Here is a 14,704-nt window from a genome sequence, read left to right on the forward strand (position 1 = left end):
GTGTTGATAATGAATTGGTAGTGCCACCCGCAGCCTGCGGAACATGAGTGAAAAATCAAGAGGGCACCGTAATTTCAAACACTGAGTCACAATCGTCACTGCAGCGACAGCAAGGCAAAACTTTAAAAATTGCCGTGACCAGGATTCGAACCTGGGTTATTGCGGCCACAACGCAATGTCCTAACCACTAGACGATCACGGCCACGGAGGCACCGCCGACGGCAGTTCTCGCGACTGCAAGTGGCGATGAACAGCAAAGCTCGGCCCACACACCACTGTGTCTCCCCACAGCTGTGCCAGACGCGGTCTCCATTATATGTATACTGGCAAACGAACGTGTCTGCGCTGTAAGGACACTAAGCAGTGTGGTTAGCTGCATTCAACCCCCGTGGCAATGTCTTGCAGTCCTCCAACTCTGTTGACCACAGGTATGTGCCTCAATAAGAGGTGGACAGACGTCGCATCGCTCTCGCCGTCACTTGTGACCGCGAATCGTACTTAACGTAATTTTCTGCAAGCGTCAGCGGAGCGTCAGTCGAGCTAAGTCGGGCCAAGTCGCATAAGAGGAGCAACAAAATGCGCATTTCCGGTACCGGGAATCGAACCCGGGCCTCCTGGGTGAGAGCCAGGCATCCTAGCCACTAGACCACACCGGATAACGACGCAAGCGCTCCTCCAGCGAACGCAGCAAACAGTACACACGCTACTTGACGACAACGGCCAAAATTTAGCGTTTCCACTTTGTAGAACGGCATGCTCGGGACGCATTTCGTGGAGACGAACGCCAGCAATCGTGACACCAGACTGCGCCTGTGAATCCTGTCGTTGCACCACGCACTGTGCTGCTACGACAATTTAAGAAAGAGACGCTCACGGCTTGCTGCGCTGTTCCCTTCGCGGGTAATCAGTGCTCCTGCTTTCGAGACAGAAAACATTGGCAGCGGTGGGATTCGAACCCACGCCTCCGAAGAGACTGGTGCCTGAAACCAGCGCCTTAGACCGCTCGGCCACGCTACCTACGTGGCACGGCGGTCACAGGAGCTGCGTTCTACCCCACGAGAAAACATCGCAATGGCACAAAAAACGAGAAAAAGCTGGCAGCGGTGGGATTCGAACCCACGCCTCCGAAGAGACTGGTGCCTGAAACCAGCGCCTTAGACCGCTCGGCCACGCTACCTGTGCCCGTGTTCTTCGCTTTTGTAGAAACAGTGCACGACACAGCTTCCTGTTCTGCTGCGACTGGCTGCTCATCCATTGCACCTCAAACAACTGCCATTTTCGAATAGAGATTAACTACACAGGCAGCTGCCCGCTCTCTGGTGCGGCGGCATTACGTGTTGATAATGAATTGGTAGTGCCACCCGCAGCCTGCGGAACATGAGTGAAAAATCAAGAGGGCACCGTAATTTCAAACACTGAGTCACAATCGTCACTGCAGCGACAGCAAGGCAAAACTTTAAAAATTGCCGTGACCAGGATTCGAACCTGGGTTATTGCGGCCACAACGCAATGTCCTAACCACTAGACGATCACGGCCACGGAGGCACCGCCGACGGCAGTTCTCGCGACTGCAAGTGGCGATGAACAGCAAAGCTCGGCCCACACACCACTGTGTCTCCCCACAGCTGTGCCAGACGCGGTCTCCATTATATGTATACTGGCAAACGAACGTGTCTGCGCTGTAAGGACACTAAGCAGTGTGGTTAGCTGCATTCAACCCCCGTGGCAATGTCTTGCAGTCCTCCAACTCTGTTGACCACAGGTATGTGCCTCAATAAGAGGTGGACAGACGTCGCATCGCTCTCGCCGTCACTTGTGACCGCGAATCGTACTTAACGTAATTTTCTGCAAGCGTCAGCGGAGCGTCAGTCGAGCTAAGTCGGGCCAAGTCGCATAAGAGGAGCAACAAAATGCGCATTTCCGGTACCGGGAATCGAACCCGGGCCTCCTGGGTGAGAGCCAGGCATCCTAGCCACTAGACCACACCGGATAACGACGCAAGCGCTCCTCCAGCGAACGCAGCAAACAGTACACACGCTACTTGACGACAACGGCCAAAATTTAGCGTTTCCACTTTGTAGAACGGCATGCTCGGGACGCATTTCGTGGAGACGAACGCCAGCAATCGTGACACCAGACTGCGCCTGTGAATCCTGTCGTTGCACCACGCACTGTGCTGCTACGACAATTTAAGAAAGAGACGCTCACGGCTTGCTGCGCTGTTCCCTTCGCGGGTAATCAGTGCTCCTGCTTTCGAGACAGAAAACATTGGCAGCGGTGGGATTCGAACCCACGCCTCCGAAGAGACTGGTGCCTGAAACCAGCGCCTTAGACCGCTCGGCCACGCTACCTACGTGGCACGGCGGTCACAGGAGCTGCGTTCTACCCCACGAGAAAACATCGCAATGGCACAAAAAACGAGAAAAAGCTGGCAGCGGTGGGATTCGAACCCACGCCTCCGAAGAGACTGGTGCCTTAAACCAGCGCCTTAGACCGCTCGGCCACGCTACCTGTGCCCGTGTTCTTCGCTTTTGTAGAAACAGTGCACGACACAGCTTCCTGTTCTGCTGCGACTGGCTGCTCATCCATTGCACCTCAAACAACTGCCATTTTCGAATAGAGATTAACTACACAGGCAGCTGCCCGCTCTCTGGTGCGGCGGCATTACGTGTTGATAATGAATTGGTAGTGCCACCCGCAGCCTGCGGAACATGAGTGAAAAATCAAGAGGGCACCGTAATTTCAAACACTGAGTCACAATCGTCACTGCAGCGACAGCAAGGCAAAACTTTAAAAATTGCCGTGACCAGGATTCGAACCTGGGTTATTGCGGCCACAACGCAATGTCCTAACCACTAGACGATCACGGCCACGGAGGCACCGCCGACGGCAGTTCTCGCGACTGCAAGTGGCGATGAACAGCAAAGCTCGGCCCACACACCACTGTGTCTCCCCACAGCTGTGCCAGACGCGGTCTCCATTATATGTATACTGGCAAACGAACGTGTCTGCGCTGTAAGGACACTAAGCAGTGTGGTTAGCTGCATTCAACCCCCGTGGCAATGTCTTGCAGTCCTCCAACTCTGTTGACCACAGGTATGTGCCTCAATAAGAGGTGGACAGACGTCGCATCGCTCTCGCCGTCACTTGTGACCGCGAATCGTACTTAACGTAATTTTCTGCAAGCGTCAGCGGAGCGTCAGTCGAGCTAAGTCGGGCCAAGTCGCATAAGAGGAGCAACAAAATGCGCATTTCCGGTACCGGGAATCGAACCCGGGCCTCCTGGGTGAGAGCCAGGCATCCTAGCCACTAGACCACACCGGATAACGACGCAAGCGCTCCTCCAGCGAACGCAGCAAACAGTACACACGCTACTTGACGACAACGGCCAAAATTTAGCGTTTCCACTTTGTAGAACGGCATGCTCGGGACGCATTTCGTGGAGACGAACGCCAGCAATCGTGACACCAGACTGCGCCTGTGAATCCTGTCGTTGCACCACGCACTGTGCTGCTACGACAATTTAAGAAAGAGACGCTCACGGCTTGCTGCGCTGTTCCCTTCGCGGGTAATCAGTGCTCCTGCTTTCGAGACAGAAAACATTGGCAGCGGTGGGATTCGAACCCACGCCTCCGAAGAGACTGGTGCCTGAAACCAGCGCCTTAGACCGCTCGGCCACGCTACCTACGTGGCACGGCGGTCACAGGAGCTGCGTTCTACCCCACGAGAAAACATCGCAATGGCACAAAAAACGAGAAAAAGCTGGCAGCGGTGGGATTCGAACCCACGCCTCCGAAGAGACTGGTGCCTGAAACCAGCGCCTTAGACCGCTCGGCCACGCTACCTGTGCCCGTGTTCTTCGCTTTTGTAGAAACAGTGCACGACACAGCTTCCTGTTCTGCTGCGACTGGCTGCTCATCCATTGCACCTCAAACAACTGCCATTTTCGAATAGAGATTAACTACACAGGCAGCTGCCCGCTCTCTGGTGCGGCGGCATTACGTGTTGATAATGAATTGGTAGTGCCACCCGCAGCCTGCGGAACATGAGTGAAAAATCAAGAGGGCACCGTAATTTCAAACACTGAGTCACAATCGTCACTGCAGCGACAGCAAGGCAAAACTTTAAAAATTGCCGTGACCAGGATTCGAACCTGGGTTATTGCGGCCACAACGCAATGTCCTAACCACTAGACGATCACGGCCACGGAGGCACCGCCGACGGCAGTTCTCGCGACTGCAAGTGGCGATGAACAGCAAAGCTCGGCCCACACACCACTGTGTCTCCCCACAGCTGTGCCAGACGCGGTCTCCATTATATGTATACTGGCAAACGAACGTGTCTGCGCTGTAAGGACACTAAGCAGTGTGGTTAGCTGCATTCAACCCCCGTGGCAATGTCTTGCAGTCCTCCAACTCTGTTGACCACAGGTATGTGCCTCAATAAGAGGTGGACAGACGTCGCATCGCTCTCGCCGTCACTTGTGACCGCGAATCGTACTTAACGTAATTTTCTGCAAGCGTCAGCGGAGCGTCAGTCGAGCTAAGTCGGGCCAAGTCGCATAAGAGGAGCAACAAAATGCGCATTTCCGGTACCGGGAATCGAACCCGGGCCTCCTGGGTGAGAGCCAGGCATCCTAGCCACTAGACCACACCGGATAACGACGCAAGCGCTCCTCCAGCGAACGCAGCAAACAGTACACACGCTACTTGACGACAACGGCCAAAATTTAGCGTTTCCACTTTGTAGAACGGCATGCTCGGGACGCATTTCGTGGAGACGAACGCCAGCAATCGTGACACCAGACTGCGCCTGTGAATCCTGTCGTTGCACCACGCACTGTGCTGCTACGACAATTTAAGAAAGAGACGCTCACGGCTTGCTGCGCTGTTCCCTTCGCGGGTAATCAGTGCTCCTGCTTTCGAGACAGAAAACATTGGCAGCGGTGGGATTCGAACCCACGCCTCCGAAGAGACTGGTGCCTGAAACCAGCGCCTTAGACCGCTCGGCCACGCTACCTACGTGGCACGGCGGTCACAGGAGCTGCGTTCTACCCCACGAGAAAACATCGCAATGGCACAAAAAACGAGAAAAAGCTGGCAGCGGTGGGATTCGAACCCACGCCTCCGAAGAGACTGGTGCCTGAAACCAGCGCCTTAGACCGCTCGGCCACGCTACCTGTGCCCGTGTTCTTCGCTTTTGTAGAAACAGTGCACGACACAGCTTCCTGTTCTGCTGCGACTGGCTGCTCATCCATTGCACCTCAAACAACTGCCATTTTCGAATAGAGATTAACTACACAGGCAGCTGCCCGCTCTCTGGTGCGGCGGCATTACGTGTTGATAATGAATTGGTAGTGCCACCCGCAGCCTGCGGAACATGAGTGAAAAATCAAGAGGGCACCGTAATTTCAAACACTGAGTCACAATCGTCACTGCAGCGACAGCAAGGCAAAACTTTAAAAATTGCCGTGACCAGGATTCGAACCTGGGTTATTGCGGCCACAACGCAATGTCCTAACCACTAGACGATCACGGCCACGGAGGCACCGCCGACGGCAGTTCTCGCGACTGCAAGTGGCGATGAACAGCAAAGCTCGGCCCACACACCACTGTGTCTCCCCACAGCTGTGCCAGACGCGGTCTCCATTATATGTATACTGGCAAACGAACGTGTCTGCGCTGTAAGGACACTAAGCAGTGTGGTTAGCTGCATTCAACCCCCGTGGCAATGTCTTGCAGTCCTCCAACTCTGTTGACCACAGGTATGTGCCTCAATAAGAGGTGGACAGACGTCGCATCGCTCTCGCCGTCACTTGTGACCGCGAATCGTACTTAACGTAATTTTCTGCAAGCGTCAGCGGAGCGTCAGTCGAGCTAAGTCGGGCCAAGTCGCATAAGAGGAGCAACAAAATGCGCATTTCCGGTACCGGGAATCGAACCCGGGCCTCCTGGGTGAGAGCCAGGCATCCTAGCCACTAGACCACACCGGATAACGACGCAAGCGCTCCTCCAGCGAACGCAGCAAACAGTACACACGCTACTTGACGACAACGGCCAAAATTTAGCGTTTCCACTTTGTAGAACGGCATGCTCGGGACGCATTTCGTGGAGACGAACGCCAGCAATCGTGACACCAGACTGCGCCTGTGAATCCTGTCGTTGCACCACGCACTGTGCTGCTACGACAATTTAAGAAAGAGACGCTCACGGCTTGCTGCGCTGTTCCCTTCGCGGGTAATCAGTGCTCCTGCTTTCGAGACAGAAAACATTGGCAGCGGTGGGATTCGAACCCACGCCTCCGAAGAGACTGGTGCCTGAAACCAGCGCCTTAGACCGCTCGGCCACGCTACCTACGTGGCACGGCGGTCACAGGAGCTGCGTTCTACCCCACGAGAAAACATCGCAATGGCACAAAAAACGAGAAAAAGCTGGCAGCGGTGGGATTCGAACCCACGCCTCCGAAGAGACTGGTGCCTGAAACCAGCGCCTTAGACCGCTCGGCCACGCTACCTGTGCCCGTGTTCTTCGCTTTTGTAGAAACAGTGCACGACACAGCTTCCTGTTCTGCTGCGACTGGCTGCTCATCCATTGCACCTCAAACAACTGCCATTTTCGAATAGAGATTAACTACACAGGCAGCTGCCCGCTCTCTGGTGCGGCGGCATTACGTGTTGATAATGAATTGGTAGTGCCACCCGCAGCCTGCGGAACATGAGTGAAAAATCAAGAGGGCACCGTAATTTCAAACACTGAGTCACAATCGTCACTGCAGCGACAGCAAGGCAAAACTTTAAAAATTGCCGTGACCAGGATTCGAACCTGGGTTATTGCGGCCACAACGCAATGTCCTAACCACTAGACGATCACGGCCACGGAGGCACCGCCGACGGCAGTTCTCGCGACTGCAAGTGGCGATGAACAGCAAAGCTCGGCCCACACACCACTGTGTCTCCCCACAGCTGTGCCAGACGCGGTCTCCATTATATGTATACTGGCAAACGAACGTGTCTGCGCTGTAAGGACACTAAGCAGTGTGGTTAGCTGCATTCAACCCCCGTGGCAATGTCTTGCAGTCCTCCAACTCTGTTGACCACAGGTATGTGCCTCAATAAGAGGTGGACAGACGTCGCATCGCTCTCGCCGTCACTTGTGACCGCGAATCGTACTTAACGTAATTTTCTGCAAGCGTCAGCGGAGCGTCAGTCGAGCTAAGTCGGGCCAAGTCGCATAAGAGGAGCAACAAAATGCGCATTTCCGGTACCGGGAATCGAACCCGGGCCTCCTGGGTGAGAGCCAGGCATCCTAGCCACTAGACCACACCGGATAACGACGCAAGCGCTCCTCCAGCGAACGCAGCAAACAGTACACACGCTACTTGACGACAACGGCCAAAATTTAGCGTTTCCACTTTGTAGAACGGCATGCTCGGGACGCATTTCGTGGAGACGAACGCCAGCAATCGTGACACCAGACTGCGCCTGTGAATCCTGTCGTTGCACCACGCACTGTGCTGCTACGACAATTTAAGAAAGAGACGCTCACGGCTTGCTGCGCTGTTCCCTTCGCGGGTAATCAGTGCTCCTGCTTTCGAGACAGAAAACATTGGCAGCGGTGGGATTCGAACCCACGCCTCCGAAGAGACTGGTGCCTGAAACCAGCGCCTTAGACCGCTCGGCCACGCTACCTACGTGGCACGGCGGTCACAGGAGCTGCGTTCTACCCCACGAGAAAACATCGCAATGGCACAAAAAACGAGAAAAAGCTGGCAGCGGTGGGATTCGAACCCACGCCTCCGAAGAGACTGGTGCCTGAAACCAGCGCCTTAGACCGCTCGGCCACGCTACCTGTGCCCGTGTTCTTCGCTTTTGTAGAAACAGTGCACGACACAGCTTCCTGTTCTGCTGCGACTGGCTGCTCATCCATTGCACCTCAAACAACTGCCATTTTCGAATAGAGATTAACTACACAGGCAGCTGCCCGCTCTCTGGTGCGGCGGCATTACGTGTTGATAATGAATTGGTAGTGCCACCCGCAGCCTGCGGAACATGAGTGAAAAATCAAGAGGGCACCGTAATTTCAAACACTGAGTCACAATCGTCACTGCAGCGACAGCAAGGCAAAACTTTAAAAATTGCCGTGACCAGGATTCGAACCTGGGTTATTGCGGCCACAACGCAATGTCCTAACCACTAGACGATCACGGCCACGGAGGCACCGCCGACGGCAGTTCTCGCGACTGCAAGTGGCGATGAACAGCAAAGCTCGGCCCACACACCACTGTGTCTCCCCACAGCTGTGCCAGACGCGGTCTCCATTATATGTATACTGGCAAACGAACGTGTCTGCGCTGTAAGGACACTAAGCAGTGTGGTTAGCTGCATTCAACCCCCGTGGCAATGTCTTGCAGTCCTCCAACTCTGTTGACCACAGGTATGTGCCTCAATAAGAGGTGGACAGACGTCGCATCGCTCTCGCCGTCACTTGTGACCGCGAATCGTACTTAACGTAATTTTCTGCAAGCGTCAGCGGAGCGTCAGTCGAGCTAAGTCGGGCCAAGTCGCATAAGAGGAGCAACAAAATGCGCATTTCCGGTACCGGGAATCGAACCCGGGCCTCCTGGGTGAGAGCCAGGCATCCTAGCCACTAGACCACACCGGATAACGACGCAAGCGCTCCTCCAGCGAACGCAGCAAACAGTACACACGCTACTTGACGACAACGGCCAAAATTTAGCGTTTCCACTTTGTAGAACGGCATGCTCGGGACGCATTTCGTGGAGACGAACGCCAGCAATCGTGACACCAGACTGCGCCTGTGAATCCTGTCGTTGCACCACGCACTGTGCTGCTACGACAATTTAAGAAAGAGACGCTCACGGCTTGCTGCGCTGTTCCCTTCGCGGGTAATCAGTGCTCCTGCTTTCGAGACAGAAAACATTGGCAGCGGTGGGATTCGAACCCACGCCTCCGAAGAGACTGGTGCCTGAAACCAGCGCCTTAGACCGCTCGGCCACGCTACCTACGTGGCACGGCGGTCACAGGAGCTGCGTTCTACCCCACGAGAAAACATCGCAATGGCACAAAAAACGAGAAAAAGCTGGCAGCGGTGGGATTCGAACCCACGCCTCCGAAGAGACTGGTGCCTGAAACCAGCGCCTTAGACCGCTCGGCCACGCTACCTGTGCCCGTGTTCTTCGCTTTTGTAGAAACAGTGCACGACACAGCTTCCTGTTCTGCTGCGACTGGCTGCTCATCCATTGCACCTCAAACAACTGCCATTTTCGAATAGAGATTAACTACACAGGCAGCTGCCCGCTCTCTGGTGCGGCGGCATTACGTGTTGATAATGAATTGGTAGTGCCACCCGCAGCCTGCGGAACATGAGTGAAAAATCAAGAGGGCACCGTAATTTCAAACACTGAGTCACAATCGTCACTGCAGCGACAGCAAGGCAAAACTTTAAAAATTGCCGTGACCAGGATTCGAACCTGGGTTATTGCGGCCACAACGCAATGTCCTAACCACTAGACGATCACGGCCACGGAGGCACCGCCGACGGCAGTTCTCGCGACTGCAAGTGGCGATGAACAGCAAAGCTCGGCCCACACACCACTGTGTCTCCCCACAGCTGTGCCAGACGCGGTCTCCATTATATGTATACTGGCAAACGAACGTGTCTGCGCTGTAAGGACACTAAGCAGTGTGGTTAGCTGCATTCAACCCCCGTGGCAATGTCTTGCAGTCCTCCAACTCTGTTGACCACAGGTATGTGCCTCAATAAGAGGTGGACAGACGTCGCATCGCTCTCGCCGTCACTTGTGACCGCGAATCGTACTTAACGTAATTTTCTGCAAGCGTCAGCGGAGCGTCAGTCGAGCTAAGTCGGGCCAAGTCGCATAAGAGGAGCAACAAAATGCGCATTTCCGGTACCGGGAATCGAACCCGGGCCTCCTGGGTGAGAGCCAGGCATCCTAGCCACTAGACCACACCGGATAACGACGCAAGCGCTCCTCCAGCGAACGCAGCAAACAGTACACACGCTACTTGACGACAACGGCCAAAATTTAGCGTTTCCACTTTGTAGAACGGCATGCTCGGGACGCATTTCGTGGAGACGAACGCCAGCAATCGTGACACCAGACTGCGCCTGTGAATCCTGTCGTTGCACCACGCACTGTGCTGCTACGACAATTTAAGAAAGAGACGCTCACGGCTTGCTGCGCTGTTCCCTTCGCGGGTAATCAGTGCTCCTGCTTTCGAGACAGAAAACATTGGCAGCGGTGGGATTCGAACCCACGCCTCCGAAGAGACTGGTGCCTGAAACCAGCGCCTTAGACCGCTCGGCCACGCTACCTACGTGGCACGGCGGTCACAGGAGCTGCGTTCTACCCCACGAGAAAACATCGCAATGGCACAAAAAACGAGAAAAAGCTGGCAGCGGTGGGATTCGAACCCACGCCTCCGAAGAGACTGGTGCCTGAAACCAGCGCCTTAGACCGCTCGGCCACGCTACCTGTGCCCGTGTTCTTCGCTTTTGTAGAAACAGTGCACGACACAGCTTCCTGTTCTGCTGCGACTGGCTGCTCATCCATTGCACCTCAAACAACTGCCATTTTCGAATAGAGATTAACTACACAGGCAGCTGCCCGCTCTCTGGTGCGGCGGCATTACGTGTTGATAATGAATTGGTAGTGCCACCCGCAGCCTGCGGAACATGAGTGAAAAATCAAGAGGGCACCGTAATTTCAAACACTGAGTCACAATCGTCACTGCAGCGACAGCAAGGCAAAACTTTAAAAATTGCCGTGACCAGGATTCGAACCTGGGTTATTGCGGCCACAACGCAATGTCCTAACCACTAGACGATCACGGCCACGGAGGCACCGCCGACGGCAGTTCTCGCGACTGCAAGTGGCGATGAACAGCAAAGCTCGGCCCACACACCACTGTGTCTCCCCACAGCTGTGCCAGACGCGGTCTCCATTATATGTATACTGGCAAACGAACGTGTCTGCGCTGTAAGGACACTAAGCAGTGTGGTTAGCTGCATTCAACCCCCGTGGCAATGTCTTGCAGTCCTCCAACTCTGTTGACCACAGGTATGTGCCTCAATAAGAGGTGGACAGACGTCGCATCGCTCTCGCCGTCACTTGTGACCGCGAATCGTACTTAACGTAATTTTCTGCAAGCGTCAGCGGAGCGTCAGTCGAGCTAAGTCGGGCCAAGTCGCATAAGAGGAGCAACAAAATGCGCATTTCCGGTACCGGGAATCGAACCCGGGCCTCCTGGGTGAGAGCCAGGCATCCTAGCCACTAGACCACACCGGATAACGACGCAAGCGCTCCTCCAGCGAACGCAGCAAACAGTACACACGCTACTTGACGACAACGGCCAAAATTTAGCGTTTCCACTTTGTAGAACGGCATGCTCGGGACGCATTTCGTGGAGACGAACGCCAGCAATCGTGACACCAGACTGCGCCTGTGAATCCTGTCGTTGCACCACGCACTGTGCTGCTACGACAATTTAAGAAAGAGACGCTCACGGCTTGCTGCGCTGTTCCCTTCGCGGGTAATCAGTGCTCCTGCTTTCGAGACAGAAAACATTGGCAGCGGTGGGATTCGAACCCACGCCTCCGAAGAGACTGGTGCCTGAAACCAGCGCCTTAGACCGCTCGGCCACGCTACCTACGTGGCACGGCGGTCACAGGAGCTGCGTTCTACCCCACGAGAAAACATCGCAATGGCACAAAAAACGAGAAAAAGCTGGCAGCGGTGGGATTCGAACCCACGCCTCCGAAGAGACTGGTGCCTGAAACCAGCGCCTTAGACCGCTCGGCCACGCTACCTGTGCCCGTGTTCTTCGCTTTTGTAGAAACAGTGCACGACACAGCTTCCTGTTCTGCTGCGACTGGCTGCTCATCCATTGCACCTCAAACAACTGCCATTTTCGAATAGAGATTAACTACACAGGCAGCTGCCCGCTCTCTGGTGCGGCGGCATTACGTGTTGATAATGAATTGGTAGTGCCACCCGCAGCCTGCGGAACATGAGTGAAAAATCAAGAGGGCACCGTAATTTCAAACACTGAGTCACAATCGTCACTGCAGCGACAGCAAGGCAAAACTTTAAAAATTGCCGTGACCAGGATTCGAACCTGGGTTATTGCGGCCACAACGCAATGTCCTAACCACTAGACGATCACGGCCACGGAGGCACCGCCGACGGCAGTTCTCGCGACTGCAAGTGGCGATGAACAGCAAAGCTCGGCCCACACACCACTGTGTCTCCCCACAGCTGTGCCAGACGCGGTCTCCATTATATGTATACTGGCAAACGAACGTGTCTGCGCTGTAAGGACACTAAGCAGTGTGGTTAGCTGCATTCAACCCCCGTGGCAATGTCTTGCAGTCCTCCAACTCTGTTGACCACAGGTATGTGCCTCAATAAGAGGTGGACAGACGTCGCATCGCTCTCGCCGTCACTTGTGACCGCGAATCGTACTTAACGTAATTTTCTGCAAGCGTCAGCGGAGCGTCAGTCGAGCTAAGTCGGGCCAAGTCGCATAAGAGGAGCAACAAAATGCGCATTTCCGGTACCGGGAATCGAACCCGGGCCTCCTGGGTGAGAGCCAGGCATCCTAGCCACTAGACCACACCGGATAACGACGCAAGCGCTCCTCCAGCGAACGCAGCAAACAGTACACACGCTACTTGACGACAACGGCCAAAATTTAGCGTTTCCACTTTGTAGAACGGCATGCTCGGGACGCATTTCGTGGAGACGAACGCCAGCAATCGTGACACCAGACTGCGCCTGTGAATCCTGTCGTTGCACCACGCACTGTGCTGCTACGACAATTTAAGAAAGAGACGCTCACGGCTTGCTGCGCTGTTCCCTTCGCGGGTAATCAGTGCTCCTGCTTTCGAGACAGAAAACATTGGCAGCGGTGGGATTCGAACCCACGCCTCCGAAGAGACTGGTGCCTGAAACCAGCGCCTTAGACCGCTCGGCCACGCTACCTACGTGGCACGGCGGTCACAGGAGCTGCGTTCTACCCCACGAGAAAACATCGCAATGGCACAAAAAACGAGAAAAAGCTGGCAGCGGTGGGATTCGAACCCACGCCTCCGAAGAGACTGGTGCCTTAAACCAGCGCCTTAGACCGCTCGGCCACGCTACCTGTGCCCGTGTTCTTCGCTTTTGTAGAAACAGTGCACGACACAGCTTCCTGTTCTGCTGCGACTGGCTGCTCATCCATTGCACCTCAAACAACTGCCATTTTCGAATAGAGATTAACTACACAGGCAGCTGCCCGCTCTCTGGTGCGGCGGCATTACGTGTTGATAATGAATTGGTAGTGCCACCCGCAGCCTGCGGAACATGAGTGAAAAATCAAGAGGGCACCGTAATTTCAAACACTGAGTCACAATCGTCACTGCAGCGACAGCAAGGCAAAACTTTAAAAATTGCCGTGACCAGGATTCGAACCTGGGTTATTGCGGCCACAACGCAATGTCCTAACCACTAGACGATCACGGCCACGGAGGCACCGCCGACGGCAGTTCTCGCGACTGCAAGTGGCGATGAACAGCAAAGCTCGGCCCACACACCACTGTGTCTCCCCACAGCTGTGCCAGACGCGGTCTCCATTATATGTATACTGGCAAACGAACGTGTCTGCGCTGTAAGGACACTAAGCAGTGTGGTTAGCTGCATTCAACCCCCGTGGCAATGTCTTGCAGTCCTCCAACTCTGTTGACCACAGGTATGTGCCTCAATAAGAGGTGGACAGACGTCGCATCGCTCTCGCCGTCACTTGTGACCGCGAATCGTACTTAACGTAATTTTCTGCAAGCGTCAGCGGAGCGTCAGTCGAGCTAAGTCGGGCCAAGTCGCATAAGAGGAGCAACAAAATGCGCATTTCCGGTACCGGGAATCGAACCCGGGCCTCCTGGGTGAGAGCCAGGCATCCTAGCCACTAGACCACACCGGATAACGACGCAAGCGCTCCTCCAGCGAACGCAGCAAACAGTACACACGCTACTTGACGACAACGGCCAAAATTTAGCGTTTCCACTTTGTAGAACGGCATGCTCGGGACGCATTTCGTGGAGACGAACGCCAGCAATCGTGACACCAGACTGCGCCTGTGAATCCTGTCGTTGCACCACGCACTGTGCTGCTACGACAATTTAAGAAAGAGACGCTCACGGCTTGCTGCGCTGTTCCCTTCGCGGGTAATCAGTGCTCCTGCTTTCGAGACAGAAAACATTGGCAGCGGTGGGATTCGAACCCACGCCTCCGAAGAGACTGGTGCCTGAAACCAGCGCCTTAGACCGCTCGGCCACGCTACCTACGTGGCACGGCGGTCACAGGAGCTGCGTTCTACCCCACGAGAAAACATCGCAATGGCACAAAAAACGAGAAAAAGCTGGCAGCGGTGGGATTCGAACCCACGCCTCCGAAGAGACTGGTGCCTGAAACCAGCGCCTTAGACCGCTCGGCCACGCTACCTGTGCCCGTGTTCTTCGCTTTTGTAGAAACAGTGCACGACACAGCTTCCTGTTCTGCTGCGACTGGCTGCTCATCCATTGCACCTCAAACAACTGCCATTTTCGAATAGAGATTAACTACACAGGCAGCTGCCCGCTCTCTGGTGCGGCGGCATTACGTGTTGATAATGAATTGGTAGTGCCACCCG

General features: G+C 54.8%; 44 non-coding genes across 44 annotated transcripts; all 44 read right to left on the minus strand.

Moving 5' to 3' along the window:
* Positions 1-130: 130 nt before the first annotated feature.
* Positions 131-202, minus strand: Trnah-gug (transfer RNA histidin (anticodon GUG)). Its single transcript has one exon. It is a non-coding gene; the product is annotated as a tRNA-His (tRNA).
* A 382-nt stretch (positions 203-584) lies between these two features.
* Positions 585-656, minus strand: Trnae-cuc (transfer RNA glutamic acid (anticodon CUC)). The gene has a single exon. It is a non-coding gene; the product is annotated as a tRNA-Glu (tRNA).
* Positions 657-935: 279 nt separating this feature from the next.
* On the minus strand, positions 936-1,017 carry Trnal-cag (transfer RNA leucine (anticodon CAG)). Its single transcript has one exon. It is a non-coding gene; the product is annotated as a tRNA-Leu (tRNA).
* Positions 1,018-1,095: 78 nt separating this feature from the next.
* Trnal-cag (transfer RNA leucine (anticodon CAG)) lies at positions 1,096-1,177 on the minus strand. The gene has a single exon. It is a non-coding gene; the product is annotated as a tRNA-Leu (tRNA).
* Positions 1,178-1,464: 287 nt separating this feature from the next.
* Positions 1,465-1,536, minus strand: Trnah-gug (transfer RNA histidin (anticodon GUG)). Its single transcript has one exon. It is a non-coding gene; the product is annotated as a tRNA-His (tRNA).
* Positions 1,537-1,918: 382 nt separating this feature from the next.
* Trnae-cuc (transfer RNA glutamic acid (anticodon CUC)) lies at positions 1,919-1,990 on the minus strand. The gene has a single exon. It is a non-coding gene; the product is annotated as a tRNA-Glu (tRNA).
* Positions 1,991-2,269: 279 nt separating this feature from the next.
* On the minus strand, positions 2,270-2,351 carry Trnal-cag (transfer RNA leucine (anticodon CAG)). Its single transcript has one exon. It is a non-coding gene; the product is annotated as a tRNA-Leu (tRNA).
* Positions 2,352-2,429: 78 nt separating this feature from the next.
* Trnal-aag (transfer RNA leucine (anticodon AAG)) lies at positions 2,430-2,511 on the minus strand. The gene has a single exon. It is a non-coding gene; the product is annotated as a tRNA-Leu (tRNA).
* Positions 2,512-2,798: 287 nt separating this feature from the next.
* Positions 2,799-2,870, minus strand: Trnah-gug (transfer RNA histidin (anticodon GUG)). Its single transcript has one exon. It is a non-coding gene; the product is annotated as a tRNA-His (tRNA).
* A 382-nt stretch (positions 2,871-3,252) lies between these two features.
* Trnae-cuc (transfer RNA glutamic acid (anticodon CUC)) lies at positions 3,253-3,324 on the minus strand. Its single transcript has one exon. It is a non-coding gene; the product is annotated as a tRNA-Glu (tRNA).
* Positions 3,325-3,603: 279 nt separating this feature from the next.
* Positions 3,604-3,685, minus strand: Trnal-cag (transfer RNA leucine (anticodon CAG)). The gene has a single exon. It is a non-coding gene; the product is annotated as a tRNA-Leu (tRNA).
* Positions 3,686-3,763: 78 nt separating this feature from the next.
* Trnal-cag (transfer RNA leucine (anticodon CAG)) lies at positions 3,764-3,845 on the minus strand. The gene has a single exon. It is a non-coding gene; the product is annotated as a tRNA-Leu (tRNA).
* Positions 3,846-4,132: 287 nt separating this feature from the next.
* On the minus strand, positions 4,133-4,204 carry Trnah-gug (transfer RNA histidin (anticodon GUG)). Its single transcript has one exon. It is a non-coding gene; the product is annotated as a tRNA-His (tRNA).
* A 382-nt stretch (positions 4,205-4,586) lies between these two features.
* Positions 4,587-4,658, minus strand: Trnae-cuc (transfer RNA glutamic acid (anticodon CUC)). Its single transcript has one exon. It is a non-coding gene; the product is annotated as a tRNA-Glu (tRNA).
* Positions 4,659-4,937: 279 nt separating this feature from the next.
* Trnal-cag (transfer RNA leucine (anticodon CAG)) lies at positions 4,938-5,019 on the minus strand. Its single transcript has one exon. It is a non-coding gene; the product is annotated as a tRNA-Leu (tRNA).
* Positions 5,020-5,097: 78 nt separating this feature from the next.
* Positions 5,098-5,179, minus strand: Trnal-cag (transfer RNA leucine (anticodon CAG)). The gene has a single exon. It is a non-coding gene; the product is annotated as a tRNA-Leu (tRNA).
* A 287-nt stretch (positions 5,180-5,466) lies between these two features.
* Trnah-gug (transfer RNA histidin (anticodon GUG)) lies at positions 5,467-5,538 on the minus strand. Its single transcript has one exon. It is a non-coding gene; the product is annotated as a tRNA-His (tRNA).
* A 382-nt stretch (positions 5,539-5,920) lies between these two features.
* Positions 5,921-5,992, minus strand: Trnae-cuc (transfer RNA glutamic acid (anticodon CUC)). Its single transcript has one exon. It is a non-coding gene; the product is annotated as a tRNA-Glu (tRNA).
* A 279-nt stretch (positions 5,993-6,271) lies between these two features.
* Trnal-cag (transfer RNA leucine (anticodon CAG)) lies at positions 6,272-6,353 on the minus strand. Its single transcript has one exon. It is a non-coding gene; the product is annotated as a tRNA-Leu (tRNA).
* A 78-nt stretch (positions 6,354-6,431) lies between these two features.
* On the minus strand, positions 6,432-6,513 carry Trnal-cag (transfer RNA leucine (anticodon CAG)). The gene has a single exon. It is a non-coding gene; the product is annotated as a tRNA-Leu (tRNA).
* A 287-nt stretch (positions 6,514-6,800) lies between these two features.
* Positions 6,801-6,872, minus strand: Trnah-gug (transfer RNA histidin (anticodon GUG)). Its single transcript has one exon. It is a non-coding gene; the product is annotated as a tRNA-His (tRNA).
* A 382-nt stretch (positions 6,873-7,254) lies between these two features.
* Positions 7,255-7,326, minus strand: Trnae-cuc (transfer RNA glutamic acid (anticodon CUC)). Its single transcript has one exon. It is a non-coding gene; the product is annotated as a tRNA-Glu (tRNA).
* A 279-nt stretch (positions 7,327-7,605) lies between these two features.
* Positions 7,606-7,687, minus strand: Trnal-cag (transfer RNA leucine (anticodon CAG)). The gene has a single exon. It is a non-coding gene; the product is annotated as a tRNA-Leu (tRNA).
* A 78-nt stretch (positions 7,688-7,765) lies between these two features.
* On the minus strand, positions 7,766-7,847 carry Trnal-cag (transfer RNA leucine (anticodon CAG)). Its single transcript has one exon. It is a non-coding gene; the product is annotated as a tRNA-Leu (tRNA).
* Positions 7,848-8,134: 287 nt separating this feature from the next.
* Trnah-gug (transfer RNA histidin (anticodon GUG)) lies at positions 8,135-8,206 on the minus strand. Its single transcript has one exon. It is a non-coding gene; the product is annotated as a tRNA-His (tRNA).
* Positions 8,207-8,588: 382 nt separating this feature from the next.
* On the minus strand, positions 8,589-8,660 carry Trnae-cuc (transfer RNA glutamic acid (anticodon CUC)). Its single transcript has one exon. It is a non-coding gene; the product is annotated as a tRNA-Glu (tRNA).
* A 279-nt stretch (positions 8,661-8,939) lies between these two features.
* On the minus strand, positions 8,940-9,021 carry Trnal-cag (transfer RNA leucine (anticodon CAG)). Its single transcript has one exon. It is a non-coding gene; the product is annotated as a tRNA-Leu (tRNA).
* Positions 9,022-9,099: 78 nt separating this feature from the next.
* Trnal-cag (transfer RNA leucine (anticodon CAG)) lies at positions 9,100-9,181 on the minus strand. Its single transcript has one exon. It is a non-coding gene; the product is annotated as a tRNA-Leu (tRNA).
* Positions 9,182-9,468: 287 nt separating this feature from the next.
* Trnah-gug (transfer RNA histidin (anticodon GUG)) lies at positions 9,469-9,540 on the minus strand. Its single transcript has one exon. It is a non-coding gene; the product is annotated as a tRNA-His (tRNA).
* A 382-nt stretch (positions 9,541-9,922) lies between these two features.
* On the minus strand, positions 9,923-9,994 carry Trnae-cuc (transfer RNA glutamic acid (anticodon CUC)). The gene has a single exon. It is a non-coding gene; the product is annotated as a tRNA-Glu (tRNA).
* A 279-nt stretch (positions 9,995-10,273) lies between these two features.
* Positions 10,274-10,355, minus strand: Trnal-cag (transfer RNA leucine (anticodon CAG)). Its single transcript has one exon. It is a non-coding gene; the product is annotated as a tRNA-Leu (tRNA).
* Positions 10,356-10,433: 78 nt separating this feature from the next.
* Trnal-cag (transfer RNA leucine (anticodon CAG)) lies at positions 10,434-10,515 on the minus strand. Its single transcript has one exon. It is a non-coding gene; the product is annotated as a tRNA-Leu (tRNA).
* A 287-nt stretch (positions 10,516-10,802) lies between these two features.
* Trnah-gug (transfer RNA histidin (anticodon GUG)) lies at positions 10,803-10,874 on the minus strand. Its single transcript has one exon. It is a non-coding gene; the product is annotated as a tRNA-His (tRNA).
* A 382-nt stretch (positions 10,875-11,256) lies between these two features.
* Positions 11,257-11,328, minus strand: Trnae-cuc (transfer RNA glutamic acid (anticodon CUC)). Its single transcript has one exon. It is a non-coding gene; the product is annotated as a tRNA-Glu (tRNA).
* Positions 11,329-11,607: 279 nt separating this feature from the next.
* On the minus strand, positions 11,608-11,689 carry Trnal-cag (transfer RNA leucine (anticodon CAG)). The gene has a single exon. It is a non-coding gene; the product is annotated as a tRNA-Leu (tRNA).
* A 78-nt stretch (positions 11,690-11,767) lies between these two features.
* On the minus strand, positions 11,768-11,849 carry Trnal-cag (transfer RNA leucine (anticodon CAG)). The gene has a single exon. It is a non-coding gene; the product is annotated as a tRNA-Leu (tRNA).
* A 287-nt stretch (positions 11,850-12,136) lies between these two features.
* Trnah-gug (transfer RNA histidin (anticodon GUG)) lies at positions 12,137-12,208 on the minus strand. The gene has a single exon. It is a non-coding gene; the product is annotated as a tRNA-His (tRNA).
* A 382-nt stretch (positions 12,209-12,590) lies between these two features.
* Trnae-cuc (transfer RNA glutamic acid (anticodon CUC)) lies at positions 12,591-12,662 on the minus strand. The gene has a single exon. It is a non-coding gene; the product is annotated as a tRNA-Glu (tRNA).
* A 279-nt stretch (positions 12,663-12,941) lies between these two features.
* On the minus strand, positions 12,942-13,023 carry Trnal-cag (transfer RNA leucine (anticodon CAG)). The gene has a single exon. It is a non-coding gene; the product is annotated as a tRNA-Leu (tRNA).
* Positions 13,024-13,101: 78 nt separating this feature from the next.
* Positions 13,102-13,183, minus strand: Trnal-aag (transfer RNA leucine (anticodon AAG)). Its single transcript has one exon. It is a non-coding gene; the product is annotated as a tRNA-Leu (tRNA).
* Positions 13,184-13,470: 287 nt separating this feature from the next.
* Positions 13,471-13,542, minus strand: Trnah-gug (transfer RNA histidin (anticodon GUG)). Its single transcript has one exon. It is a non-coding gene; the product is annotated as a tRNA-His (tRNA).
* Positions 13,543-13,924: 382 nt separating this feature from the next.
* Positions 13,925-13,996, minus strand: Trnae-cuc (transfer RNA glutamic acid (anticodon CUC)). The gene has a single exon. It is a non-coding gene; the product is annotated as a tRNA-Glu (tRNA).
* Positions 13,997-14,275: 279 nt separating this feature from the next.
* Trnal-cag (transfer RNA leucine (anticodon CAG)) lies at positions 14,276-14,357 on the minus strand. Its single transcript has one exon. It is a non-coding gene; the product is annotated as a tRNA-Leu (tRNA).
* A 78-nt stretch (positions 14,358-14,435) lies between these two features.
* On the minus strand, positions 14,436-14,517 carry Trnal-cag (transfer RNA leucine (anticodon CAG)). Its single transcript has one exon. It is a non-coding gene; the product is annotated as a tRNA-Leu (tRNA).
* Positions 14,518-14,704: the final 187 nt, after the last annotated feature.

Source organism: Schistocerca nitens, unplaced genomic scaffold (assembly GCF_023898315.1).
Source record: "Schistocerca nitens isolate TAMUIC-IGC-003100 unplaced genomic scaffold, iqSchNite1.1 HiC_scaffold_189, whole genome shotgun sequence".
Taxonomy (NCBI): Eukaryota; Metazoa; Arthropoda; class Insecta; order Orthoptera; family Acrididae; genus Schistocerca; species Schistocerca nitens.